The sequence below is a fragment of the Sciurus carolinensis genome, unplaced genomic scaffold, assembly GCF_902686445.1.
Source record: "Sciurus carolinensis unplaced genomic scaffold, mSciCar1.2, whole genome shotgun sequence".
Lineage (NCBI taxonomy): Eukaryota > Metazoa > Chordata > Mammalia > Rodentia > Sciuridae > Sciurus > Sciurus carolinensis.
Window position 1 is genome coordinate 469,994 of NW_025920159.1, and position 14,156 is coordinate 484,149.

Below are 14,156 nucleotides of genomic sequence, written 5' to 3' on the forward strand. Positions count from 1 at the left end.
TATTTACTGAAGTTTCTGAGCACTTTTTCTATTGCTTACATTCTTTCTTGCCATTGCAGATTATTTCCTGATGTGTTTCATGAAGTTTGGAAATATGAACTCATGCAGTCTTTATTTATGGGTAAAGTGTGTAGCCTTTACCTGTTCAGATGTTACCTTACAGAATGGTGTGCTGCAGTCAGCTCACACTGAGAGATGATTCTTAAATTTTCAGCAATTTTGCCTGTTAAACATGGCTATTAATAATTTTTAATCATATAAAGTTATAATTAAGATAAATTCAGAAGCAAAAGTAATGAATATGCAAGAGTAATTATTTCTGATTGTTCTAGTGGTTTTACTATTGTGATCTATGTGGTAAGAGTTACTTCTATGGTGTATTTATCATGAAGTACCATGTAATGATGTGCTCCTGCATATTCTTCCCAGTTTTACACATTCAGTGTTGTGTTTATAGCATGAAGTCTGCTGGGGAGGACCGTTGCCAATGGAACTCAGCAAACACTACAGGTTAGGGCTTGGCTGACTGTTGATTGTCTAAACCAGGGGCTTGTTAGAACATTTTTAGGTTTTTTGGACTATAGTCTGTGTTGCATATTCCTTTCTTTGATTGGTAACATTTAAAATTCAATAAATAAATAAATAAATAAATAAATAAATAAATAAATAAATAATTAAATAAAACAAAATAAACAACCAAAAACATGATTAGTTCAGGAACCATACAAAAACATTTATTCTTATATTGGGTTCTTGGTCTAGATTTAAGAAAGCAATGTTTAAAGTTTTAGGGAATGAGATGAAATTTAAATTTACTGGATATCTAAGTATTATGTAGTAAATGGTACAAAAATTGGTCAATTAAGTGTTCTTCTGGTTCTCAAAAACTACTACAGCAAAGAAACATTTTTTCCCACTGACAGATTTAGTAAATTTTGGACATAAACCTGTGTTGTTTTCATTTTTATTGATGGGATCAAAACTACCAATGATTAGTTGTGTTTGAATCATACTTGTTTGTTAATAACATAACTTGGTTGTGTCAGGTAACATTCAAGCTTTAGTCATTAGTCTGAGACTACCAAACTTACTCATAAGAATTTGCAAGAGACTGGTGTTTCTGTGAGTCCTCAGTTGCAGTTTAGACACCCAAGGCTTCACATTTTATCCCCCTGTTCAACTATATCCAAGCTCTTTCCTGCCAGTATCAGCAACCCCCTACCAAGAAAGTGACAGTATGCTTTTGCTTAAGAGTTCTTGACTTTAAGTTCTTTCTTCATTAAATTTGCTTCCTGGGTATTGCCTACACATTCTTGCAACCACCTATATATATTTAAGCATTATATTTTGATCTACTTTTCATTGAGGTAGAAAAATTTTCAACTGTTGCTACAAATATGTCATGTTTAAGTCTTTTAATATTTTTTAAGTGTGACAGAAAAAAATTTGTGACTGTACACACAGTTCCTTTATTATCTCTTTTATTTTTCATGATTTTATTATAAAAGGATTTCTTTTTATAGAATCTACATTTCTTGATGTGATGATAGAGGCAAGTTTCTCCTTGAACTGTGTCTCAACTCACATTCTATAGTTATGATACCACAGTAATACCAGCAATGAGTCCTGCTTCCTCTAATGTTGAAGTTTAAACACTAGAGAAGCATGCCAAGGCAAGCATAATAAGGAGGTTTTATTTAAAGGTAATAATACACAGTTCTCTTTGGAGGGAGTAGAGGACCATGGTTGATGTTCTAAAGTCCCAAGAAGTGAGTGAACCCTACATCTTTTATAGGTTAAGGTCTCTTTTGTTCTCCAATTCTCTCCCCCTTTATCTCTCCTTCCTGTCTACATGACTAGGTCTGGTTTTTGCAGGTGAGAGGAATAAAGTGAGAAGTGGATGGAACAGGGGAAGGGCCAAAATGATTCAGCCAGGCAAGGGACCAGGGGATTAATTAATTAGCAGCTCCTTGCTTGAAGTCCTTGATAAGAGCAGGTAAATTTGGTAATCCATGGGCTACAGAGATCATTGACATTCCATTTTCCCAGAGGCAGTCTCCAACTTCCAAAGGCAGATAAATTTTATGGCTTCCATTTCCTCGATTTGACCTGATCCACTCTTTCTATACTAACTGCCTGTCCCCAATTCTGGCTTCAGTCAATTTTATGTTCTACAAATATCTTCTAGAATGTAGAAATTGTCCTAGCACTTGTTATTGAAAGAACAGCTTTTCCTGGTGCATTTTGATCTTTGACATAAGTTCAGGTTATTTTATTTTATGTATTTTGAATGACTAGAGTCCTCTACTAGGGATACATATAAAGTGTGATAAATAAAATGGGCAAAAAGTGTTTGCAAATCATAAGTCTTCAGAGAAGGAAGAACTTGAGATGGTTCTTGAACAATGATTAGGAATTTGTCAATTTGAAAATAAGTCCATGAACAAAGAGCATTCTAAGAAGAGGGAATTTCATGCAATAAATTCAGAGATAGGAATGTATATGTTATGTTAGAAAAATTATAACAGATAAAAAGGGTCAATATATAATAATTTATTTTAAAATAGAATTTGAAAGGGTAGGATGAACCAGAGTATAAAAAGAATGAGCTATGCATTCAAGGAGTGTGAACCTCCCATGTAATAAAAAGTGTTTATTTAAACAACGGCTGACACGATTACCTTTTTCTTTCAAATAATAGCTTAAGGAAAAGTAGAGAGAATGAACTATAGGGAGAGATAGACAAGAGACATGTAGATGAATTTTGATTTATTCCAAATTATTTATGGTGTGACAATCATATGGAAATAGAAAGTAGAAGACAGACCCTAGAGGTCAGGCTGAGAGAAGATAGACAGGACCTGGTACCCAGCTAAACTTTATATCTGAGAGAGGAACGATTGATTATGACTTCTGTAGTTCTCACAGCTGCTTATCTCCTTTCCATATATTATATCATGAGATTTTTTTTAATTCACAAATGCTTCTGTTTTGATGAGATATTCTAAAGTGTATAATTTCTTTATTCTGTATTCACTCTGAGAACATTGACAAAGTGTACCAACTTGATTTTGGTACATGTCTGTGATTATCATAGTTTTGCACATCACTGTTTAAAACATTATAAAATATATTTTGTTACTTGATTTTCTGGTCAAAACTTTCTTTGACTATCAATTTTTATAAAATATTTGTACTTAGATGAATTCTGAACTACATTTGTTCTGATTAGTAGGGAAAGAATGATTTAAAACCATATGATAGCTTTTTTGGGGGATTATCAAACCCAGGGTCTCCAAAATACTAAGTAAGTGCTCTATCATTGAGCTCTGTCCCCAACCCTTACTATGCAGTTTTCAAAGATTAAAAAGAGTCATTTAAAAAGAGTTGTCTCTTGCAGTCTATGTGAAACACTATTATGAATGCTTAATGTTTAGACTTTTTATTATTGTTGTTTTTTCCTATGCACTACCCATGCATTTTGATTTTGAAATGTCTCATAAGTTTCAGATTAATCATGCCAGCTATATTTTGGTTTATATCCATGCATCCCTTTTATTATCATTTACATTACTAACCAGATTGTTTTCAATATATATTCAAAAATTATGCTTCAAAATGAAAAATCATTACCTTGTGTTTATATTTGAAGGTGGTAAGTAGGTAAATAAATGGGATAGTAGAAAATGGGTGGGAAAAGAAAATTATTTTTTACTACACTTAGAATTCAAGTTTACATAGTTGCCATATTCATTATGTATCTAAAATTAGATTTTTTTCTTCAGTGAGTTTTACTCTTCAATATATCACTCTGAATCTTAGACTTCATGTTTGAAGAACAAGGGGGAGGTTACAAATGGATGTAAAGCAGTTGGATAAAAACAAATATTTTTCACATGTATTATTAAGAGTTCAAGTTTCCATGTATCACATACCCTACATCTTAGATGGGAATTAAGAAAATGAATCCTAGAATTCATTTTAGCTGGAGGGAGTGACAAAGAAGGCTGATGAGATCTATAAATCAATAGTCATCTACCTCAAGTGGACCCTCAGTTTTGCATATTTCACTGTCTTATTCTAAGCAAAGAGCTGATCTCTTCTACGTAATAGAACAAATGCTGTAAACCTGAAACTCCCCCATTTTCTGAATAATACCATGAAAATCTGTCTACACTTTCTCTCTTTTTTTCAAACATGTTGCCCTTTTGTCCCACATCTTCTGCTCAGGGTGATTGGAATATCTGTTATACCTATAAAACTCTTTTATATTCAGTCTCCCTTTCTTAAGTTCATCTTTCCCATTAACTTTCTATTTAAATAAATTGTCTTAATTTTAGGTTAGCAAAAAAATTAGAAAGCAAATACAGTAATTTTACTATATACCCAGTTATTCCTATTATTAGTAGAATGTTACTTTAATATATTTTGTAAAAACAACAAATTTTGTTACATTACTATTTACTAAACTCCACATTTTATTCAAATTTCACTAGTTTTTTATTACCAAGTATTTTTGTCCCAGAATTCCATTCAGGATACCATGTTATATTTAGTAATAATATCTCATATTAAAGATACTGGTTACTGGATTGGGAAGTAGTATGCAATACTTGTATATGATTGAAAATAAATGAAGTATTCTCTTAACACAGTTAATTATTAAACTAATGGGTAATCTTATATGCTTATTGATACTGAGAATTCATCAGAGTTTTGTTACATTTCCAATAATAACATACACAGTAGAAGTTTTATGAGACTTTTAAGTGTAACATAAATAGATGGAAATATATATATATGAACATGTGTCATTATATTAAAATTAGAGATTAGGTACATCTCTAATAGATGCTTATTTTTTCCCACTGTGTGGATTTCTCATTCCTGTGCTGATAATTTTTGAAAAGAAAAACAGTGGGGGGCAGGAGAATTGACATTTTTAATCTCTTTTCTGTCCCCACATGTCAAGGAGCAAAACCCATTTCTGCCAAATAGAGCAATTTGGTAATTATCATAGGAAAGGAGATGGGTGTTTGAAGTAACCTCCTGCTGTCCACAGTGTTTTTCAACACATATGCACCTTCAACATGGCACCTGTAGAATCTCAGCATATTCTTCACTTGTTCTAAACAAAATTGGAAAAGCATCTCCAGCTTAATACATTTGATGACTGTGATGCATGAATTATGTTGCTAGAAACAAAGCCACCTAGAAGTCTCTTGTGCTTTATACTGCTTACAAAGTACACTGAGTTATAGGAAGACTGATTACAAGTTGTAATTAATCTTATGTATATATACTTTTAGTCTTCATATGCTTTTGTTGTAAGAGCTATCTGAATAGAAATTTGCTTGGGCTGTCAAAAAGTGAAGTATTTTCTTAGAACAATGAAATGTCAGAAAAATGATTGTCTTTTGTCTGGAAAACAGAATTAAGGGAGTTTTTATATTATATTAAAATATAAATTCCATTGTTATTTTTTAGCTATTTCTGTTTTTATGCAACTTTTAAAGTTTTAAAATATTTGAAGTAAGGTGCAACTCATTCTAGATTTTGAACTCATGAAAGCAGGAATCATGTGTGTCTTCTTCAGTGTATGCTCAGCACCTAACATTGTGCTTGGTAAATGTTAAATTAATGAGTTTTGTCTTCTGTCCTCTGAATACTTTTCACTGGAGAGTATGTAAATAAAGCTAGCGATTATATCTATTGTTAATCTTGTGTCCAACAGATACAAATGTAAACATTTTTTCTAAAAATTCCATTTAAAAATTCATTAATTATAGTAATTAATATTCAGGTGTGGTCATTAAATCCTTAAGGTTGGAAATTATTAAAATGGGTATTGCAGTATACTTTACTCTTTGCATCAGGATCTGATAGTTCACTAATGTAACTGCCTTTTATTTGAATTATCCACTTTATTGCATGGGTGGAATTCAGTGATACTGTTTCTATTACAGACTCATTATTCAAATTTAACTTCATAATAACAGTATGATAATTTTTTTCTTTGTATATTTTATTTTTAATTGGCACATGATTTTATATATTTGTTGGGTATAATGACATTTCAATACATTTATATATGTGTGCTGAACAGATGAGTGTAACCGGCATATCTGTCACCTTAAATATTCATTATTTATTTGTGTTGGGAACATTCACAATCCACTCCACCAGTTGAAATACACAGTTAATTATTGCCAACATGTTACTCTTAAAAATTTTTTTATCATATTCTAGTGTCATTGATTTTGTTTCTAATTCATTTTTATTGTAAACAAGTGGTTTAGGGTTAGGGCTAGTGTTGTTTCTCTTAATGTCATTAAATTTTATTGTCTAAAGAGTGGTTCTTTGTAGTCTTAAATTTTTCATGTATCCTTTAAAATCATTCCTTACAGGGGCTGGGGAGATAGCTCAGTCGGTAGAGTGCTTGCCTTGCAAGCACAAGGCCCTGAGTTCGATCCCCAGCACCCAAAAAACAAACAAACAAAAAAAAAATCATTCCTTACATTGTGTAGTAACTTTTCACCTGTAAAAAGATGAATTTATAGTCAGTACACTTATGTAATCTATTTTTTTCACTTACTTAATATTTAAAGCAAACTCTATTGTTTTTGTCATGATCACCAATAGACCAATGTCTAAGGGTATTCTCAAATTTACTTAACATACATGAATGAGTAAGAAAATTTTTCTACTGATGAGAAGAATAGATTTCTAGGTCACAATTATGTATTCTCATTGTTATAGACAATGACTTTATATATCCTTTTTCTGGATACTCATTGTTTTGTTCATATTGGCTTATGTTTGTTTTCAAAGTAGTGTTATTTTCTCTCAGTAAAAGATGACCCAAAACTTAAAATTCAAGTTGAATGTGCAGTAATTCCATGTTTGTAAATTTAAACATCTGAATTCCACAGATAGGTCTAAGAAAATGACATTTTATCATAGTTTTGTTAACGTTGTAAACCACACTTTTTATGTAAAGTGCAAAATTATTGGAATCAGATTGTCATGTACTGGAGAGTGGGCTTTTGGCTTCATTATCTATAATGAACTAAAAAATCTTTATTCATTTCTGGAAAGTGTTGTATCTTTTAGTTTTGCTTCATTATTCTACACAGCTATTGGTAGTAGAAAGCAATAATTTACTAAATAATAAGTTACATACAAGACAGTACCTGGGTAGGTAGTATATGATGATTCTAAAACTTCTTTTCTCTAATTTAATGTTTTTCATAAAAAACCTCATATACATAAAGAGAAAAGGTAACAAAAAACCCCCAAAAAACAAAAATAAGCCTTCTTCAGTCATATAGTAATACACTACCTATGGACAAGAATTTTAGTTTTTTCAAAATTGAATTAAGCACTTCTTAGTTGGACCTGCAGTTTTCTACATCATTTTAACTTGGTGTATGTCATTGTAACAAAAGGATAAAAACAATTTCTTTACAGGACTTCTACTTTTGGCCATTCAAATTTTGAAAATTTATTGTTTTGTCTAAAGTAGTAAGTGATGCCAAGTCTATTCACCAAGTATCAGTTTTACTTTATTTGACAGCACCAGAAAAAAATGTATATTTGATTTTCTAGGATTGGAGTACAATGCAATTTTTTATTAACTTAATATGATTTATATACCTATGAAAACTGAAATTATGCAATATATCCTTTAACTAGCTTTTTATTTAAGGACATTAACATCATCTATGCAAGAAGTGAATCTTTTTTAGGTTATTATTGTATCTTCTACTATTGCAAATGGATTCTAGAAAACATTTTTAAAAAAATGCTTATTCTTGACTTCTGTTTACAGCTTTTTTTATTTTGTTCTCTCATTTTCTATTTTCCACCTGTTTGTATTGTTTTTTTAATGTTTGGTGTTAAGGTTGTTCACATTTTTAAATTTTCTTTTAAAATATACATTGGATATATTGGGTTTCTGTGACATATTTTGATATATTCCATCTACCCCATTTATTGACTCAATATAATATAAGTAGTGAGTTTAAGGTTTAAAGAAAGGGTTTGGGAACTCACTTTCAAATCTTTCAAGGAGGGAAAAATGAGATTTACATTATTGGTTTTGTGTTTGCATGTTTCCTGATCTTTAGTAGAATGAAAGTTGGTTTTCTTTTTAATTGTATTTTGATTGGAGAACCTTAAAAAATAGTATCTTTTTGGTTTAATGTCTCCATAGGAATTCAAAGATAGATCAGAAAATTATTTGTGATTTAGTTAAAAGGAAAATCAAATACTAATTTTTACAAGATTCTTTAGTATCTTAAAATCTAAGTCTGTGGTAGTTCAAAATTTGGGGTCTCAAAATAAAACAAGGCATTCACTGCAGACCATTATCCAATCCATATATAAAGTAGGTTGACTATTTCAATTATGAATACTGATGCTTTTGACCCTTTCAATATTTCAACATCAAGTATATTTTGAAACTTGATAGATGTTCAACAATTTGACTGTAACCAACTGTTTCTATTCTTAAATACTGTAGAATTAGAGAGTTTTAGAAGTTGAGGGAGAGATACAATTTTTAGAATAAATACTCAATTTATCATAGTTTTACTTGCAGTCAGAAATTGGACTTGGGAAAATGGAAGCCTACATAAAATTGGAAAAGTTTGGAAAGGTAAGTAAATTCTTATTTTAAAAATGTAAGAATTTCTCATTCATCATCTAAGTGTATGGTTTTGCCAACCATAAAAAAATTGTGAACATGATCATCTAAAAAATTCTATCTTGTTCTGAATAGGTAACAAAATTAGGAGGATTGAAACATTCAATTCTTGAAAGTATCCTATCAGTTTGAGAGGAAATGAGTATTTTTAATAGGTTTAAAATCTTTTATTGAAACAGAAAATATTTAGATTTTTTTGGTAACACAACAGGCATCTTTGTGTTTAACCTCCTACCAATCTCCTCTCTCTGCTGTCATGGGAAATTGCATGATTTAAAATTTCTGAAAAATAACTTTAGAGATAAAAACATTCCATTGAAGGTTAAGAAATTCTTAAAATGTGTTTTTTTCTTGAACTTTCGCTACCTGTAATCCAACTAATTTAGAAACTTTCTGTCTTCCACAGTAATAATATGCAAGATAATAATAAGTAAAAAATAAAAAATAAACAGTAAGAAATAAAAAAGGAGTAATGAAAAAATAAACAGCAGGAGGGAAAATAATCAACAGTTGATAAGGAAACATCTTTTCTTTTTTAAAGAATTAATGTGCAAAGATTATGAAAAGTTTGAAAACCTGGGTAAACCTTTTTTTGATTTAACAGTATAATTATTCTTTCATTTAATGTGCTCAATGTGCTTCAGTGTTACAGGGAAAGCACCTTTGATTATAATACTATTGATCCAAACCTTAATTTAAAATAAAGCACAAAAAGTAAATTAAATTCTTGTTTTATACTTTTGAGACAATTTTTGGTCTTATAAAAACATGGAAGCTATGTGTATGTAACTGAAAGTCATCTTTGCCATAAGAAAATCTAATACTAGACATTTTGTAGTTTTCTTTGCAAGATGGAATTCAGCATGCTTAGAAATTAGAAATTCAGTTAGGGCTCTTTATTGTTCTTCATTGTCACCCTCTTATGATACTCTTGACTTGTTCTTCCAAAATATGTATTATAGGGTACATATGCAACAGTTTATAAAAAAAGAAGTAAGCTGACAGAGAATTTGGTGGCATTAAAAGAGATCTGTTTGGAACACAAAGAAGGCACACCCAACACAGCTATATGAGAAGCTATATTTATTTAGACTGTTTTAAAACCAATATTTTATAAGAGTAATTTTAATAAATAAAAGCAGATAGAAATAATAAGTGACTGGAAGACATGATTAGACCTTTAAAAATTATTTCTAAAACTAACATTCAGTAGGAAGAAATAAATATTATTAATGTATAGTGAAAGACTATGAAGTCATTAAAAGTAATGACATAGACAAATATCTGATAGGGAAATTTTACATATTATTACATGGGAAGCATGGTAACTGTAAATTAACTGCATATATTAAATATAAGAAATAAATGAACTGTATATAAACATGTCATGATACCATTTTTTAAAAAGTGAATTATTCAAAATTGATTTGATTCAGATATGGTGGTAAATGCATTCAAACCCTATGGCTCAGGAGGCCAAGGCAGGGTTGTAAGTTTGAAGTCAGCCTCAGCAACTTAATGAGAACCTAAGCAAGTTAGCTAGACCCTGCCTCAAAATAAAAATTAAACAAAAAGCAGAGGGGCTAGAGATGTGACTTGGGTTCAATCCCTGGTGACAAAACAAAGAAGTAAATAATGTTTGAGCCAACTGATTAGCAACATAGCAGAAGAAAGCCTACCTTGAACTGTATATAAATTAATCACAGAGGCTCAAAAAGTTATCATAAAAGAAATAAAAAGTAGAATATGGTGAGTTGTAATATTAGAGAAAATCATGAAAATGGTAAAAGTTCATACCTTCAGTTTTTCTACCACTCATCTCCTTGGCAAATTTCTGTTTTTAACTTAAGAGAATATTATAACAGTTGTTTTATATGTTAAACTTACTTCAAGCTTTTATAAAATCCAGCCATCCACAGACTAAACAATTGTCTTCCATTTCTGTTTGACAGTTTCACTTTTAAAGTATTTAAAACATGCAAACATAGTAACCTTACATGACATTGTTCACCCAGATAAATGTTTGACTCTGGTCCTTGAGTATCTGGTAAACATTTACAAAATACTCAGTATTTTATTTTTCTTTAATAATAGAAAGTTAGACTTTTTTAACAGCCACAGGACCATTGTTGTTTATTTATTGGTAATTAAATAGATTAGGTGGAGCATTCTGTATCTTTTCCCGATGAACAATTTTCTTTAAAAAAATTAGTTGCTATTAAGTTAATCAGCCATGCATTCTGAAAACTGTGTTATCATATAGTAAAATGTTGTGCTTTTTCAGGGTAAAGACCTAAAACAGTACATGGATGACTGTGGAAACATTATGAGAATGCACAATGTAAAGGTATGTTTATTTTGTAATGTAAAAGTGTAGAGAAAATGAGCTAGATTGCAAAGTGAAATATCTCAACCTCATAACCAATCTTTGGAATTTTCTGTTTGGCTTATTTACTCAACTTCTGTTTACTGTACAACAGCTTTCCTGGGATCATACTTTTTGTAAAACTGCTTCATTTTAAAATCTTCTAAAACTATTTTTGATATTTTATTTCATATTATAACTGATTGTCCTCCATGTGTAGAAAAATCTGCGGGTGTATTTTACTTTCTTAAAAAAATCCAAATGATGGGTACATTTTGCAAAAGGTCACCTTTAAATGGTAAACTCCCCTAATATATTTAAAATGGTATTAAATTATATAGAAACAGTGACTTTTCAAACTTATGCATTTTGAACAAGGGTTATAAGTAAGGCCAAAAACTTATAGGTATTGTGATTGCTTTGCTTTAAGTAACTACCTGTATTGTCATATGGAATAGTGAAAAGATAGAAAAAGCTTGCACCTGTGTAAATATGAGGCTGTTCCCAAACTGCCCTCAACCCCTCATAAAAGCCACAAATAATTTTTGTCTCATCTCTTATCTTATCTGTAAAGGCCAGGTGGCTGACCCAAAAAGCAAACTTAAAGATAATGACAACCCTCCTCTCGGAGGTCAGTGTGACCCAGAGCTTAAACTAACATGCTTTGTATACAATTTTATATGTTAACCAATTAAAAAGAACACTGTAAAACTGCTTGTCTTTCATTATAAAAACCCTGCTAAACAAGGGCTCGGGGCCTCTTAGCATCACCAGTTACTGAGTGTGTGGAGGACGAGGCTCGAGCTTGCTAATAAATGACTCTTTGTTGCTTGCATTGATCGTGGTCTCTGGTGGTCTTTGTGGAGTCTCGAGCTGCTGGGCACAACAATAGTACAATAATTGTGTTTTTGTTGTACATCTAAAAATTCAAATAATGCTAAAGTTGTTTGCTATAATAATCAGATACAAAAGAAACCCAGAGCTTATTAGATAAATAAAAGCACTTGACATACTTGTGTTCTTATAGACTTCTTTGTTCTGAGTGGTATATTTTACATTTTCAAAGATTTATTTCTCCAAAGTTCAACAGTTTATAGAAACCTATTTTGAAAATAGACTATTCCTCTTGTGTGTTTGACACCTTTATAATTCTGTAGATAGTAAATTAGTAACTTCAAAGTTACATTTTTTTTATATAGTGAATTTGGTAGATATAAAGGAAAGCAAGTTTCTTTGATTGAAAGCAAGTTCTGAACATATGACTAGCACAATGCTAAGAATTTCAGAACAAGACTTTAAAAGTATTTCCATACACATTTCATGAGGATTATTTTCACCATAGTTTATATGTTATTTGCAAGGTGTTGTGAAGGCTATTTGTAGATCTCAGTTTTTAAAATTCTCTTTTTTCAGCTTGTATATTAGCACTAATTTTGAAAGAAAATAGTCTTAAATTATCATAATTTGACAGAGGTTTAAGAAGTCTTATCAGTCAAGTGTACATAATTGAAAAATATTTTATTGTTTGTTAAAATTGCATTTAATGTTTTCCAAATGTAAAATTTATCAGAAACATACTGAAAGGTAGCTGTGCTCATGACTGAAACCCTAATGCTACCCAACAGTAGTATATTAAAGTAGTAACTTTAGAGTTTTCAAAATACATCAATAAATATATGGAGTCTGAAGACTTCACAGTTTATAATTTATTCATACCAGGAATGGTGATGCATGCCCACAGCATAGCTACTTGGGAAACTGAGTTAGGAGTATCACAAATTTGATACCATCCTGAACAATTTAATGAAAGCCTGTCTCAGAATTAAAATGCAAAAGAGTTGGGGGCATAGTTCTGATATAGAGGGTTCTTGAGTTCAATCCCTACTATACCCCCTCCAAATACCACCAGAGGTATTCCTGTCTTTAGTAACCTGCTGCCTTGGCTTATTATTGGTATTCAGATGTCCTTTTTTATCTACAAGGGAACCAAAGGTACCTCTTGAGTGTTCAGTACTTAAAGTTCATTTTGGTAACACCAGAAAATCAAGATATGCTCCACATCTCCCTTTTCACCACAATAAACAAAAATAACCTCTACCATCAGTCTTATAGAAATTGTTTTTTTTTCAGAGCACTAGTGTGCATTATCCCTTTTGAATCATAGCTGATTTTGAAACTGAGTAGGAATTGATAAAAGTAAAGTATCAAGGAGGCAGGTGTTAAAAACTGATTGAGATATTATTATAACTGGTAATTTGCCAGGGTATGCAGCCTCATTCTCTCTGATACCTGAGACCTTACATAAAGCCACCAAGTCCAATGGCATATTTAAAGGTGCTGACCCAGATAATATTGTTTTTTAAGGGAGTAAGTGCCTGGGTTTGATTGACATACTGGAATTTTATAATCAAACTATAAGCTTTAGTAGTATGTAGGATACATCTGTTTAGACTGCTTTCTCTAATAAATGAACTATTACTATTAAAACAAAATTTTGTCATATTTAAAATATTTATTTTCATAGACACTGCTGACAAAAATGATAGATGCTTCAAATTGAAAAATGAACTAAAATTGAGAAAACAATTCAAAATGGAAAAGGCATTGTCCTTAAAATGATGTGATTTCTTCCTTTTTTTCTTTTACTATTCTAGACCAGTTGTTTTTCTACTGACCATAGATTATGCTAATACCAAAGTATATCTTGATATCTGTAAGACTAATTTTTACTTATTTGCTTTTGTAGCTGTTTCTATACCAAATTCCACATGGTTAACTTATTTCCACAGAGTAATGATGTTGCATTGAGACTTAAACCACAGAACCTTCTATTTAATGAAAAAGGGGATTTAAAGCTAGCAGAATTTGGTATGAAATGATTAAATATTTATAAATTCCTCTAGGTGGTTAGGTATAAAAGAACAACCATTTTCACACTGTGTTATCACTTTCATGTGAGTTTGGAAATTTTCTCTGAGCTCACGGAACAATATCTGACAAATTTTGTGGGTGGTTTATATTGGTTGTTAGCAACAAATACTAAAAGGTGTGGTTCCCAGGTGTGGCCCATGGACCCCAGGTTTC

The 14,156-nt window shown here is 30.9% G+C and overlaps 1 pseudogene; it reads left to right on the forward strand.

The window, feature by feature from the left end:
- The window catches only part of LOC124974648 (cyclin-dependent kinase 17-like), an 83,510-nt pseudogene extending 69,559 nt beyond the window's left edge, over positions 1–13,951 (forward strand).
- Positions 13,952–14,156: the final 205 nt, after the last annotated feature.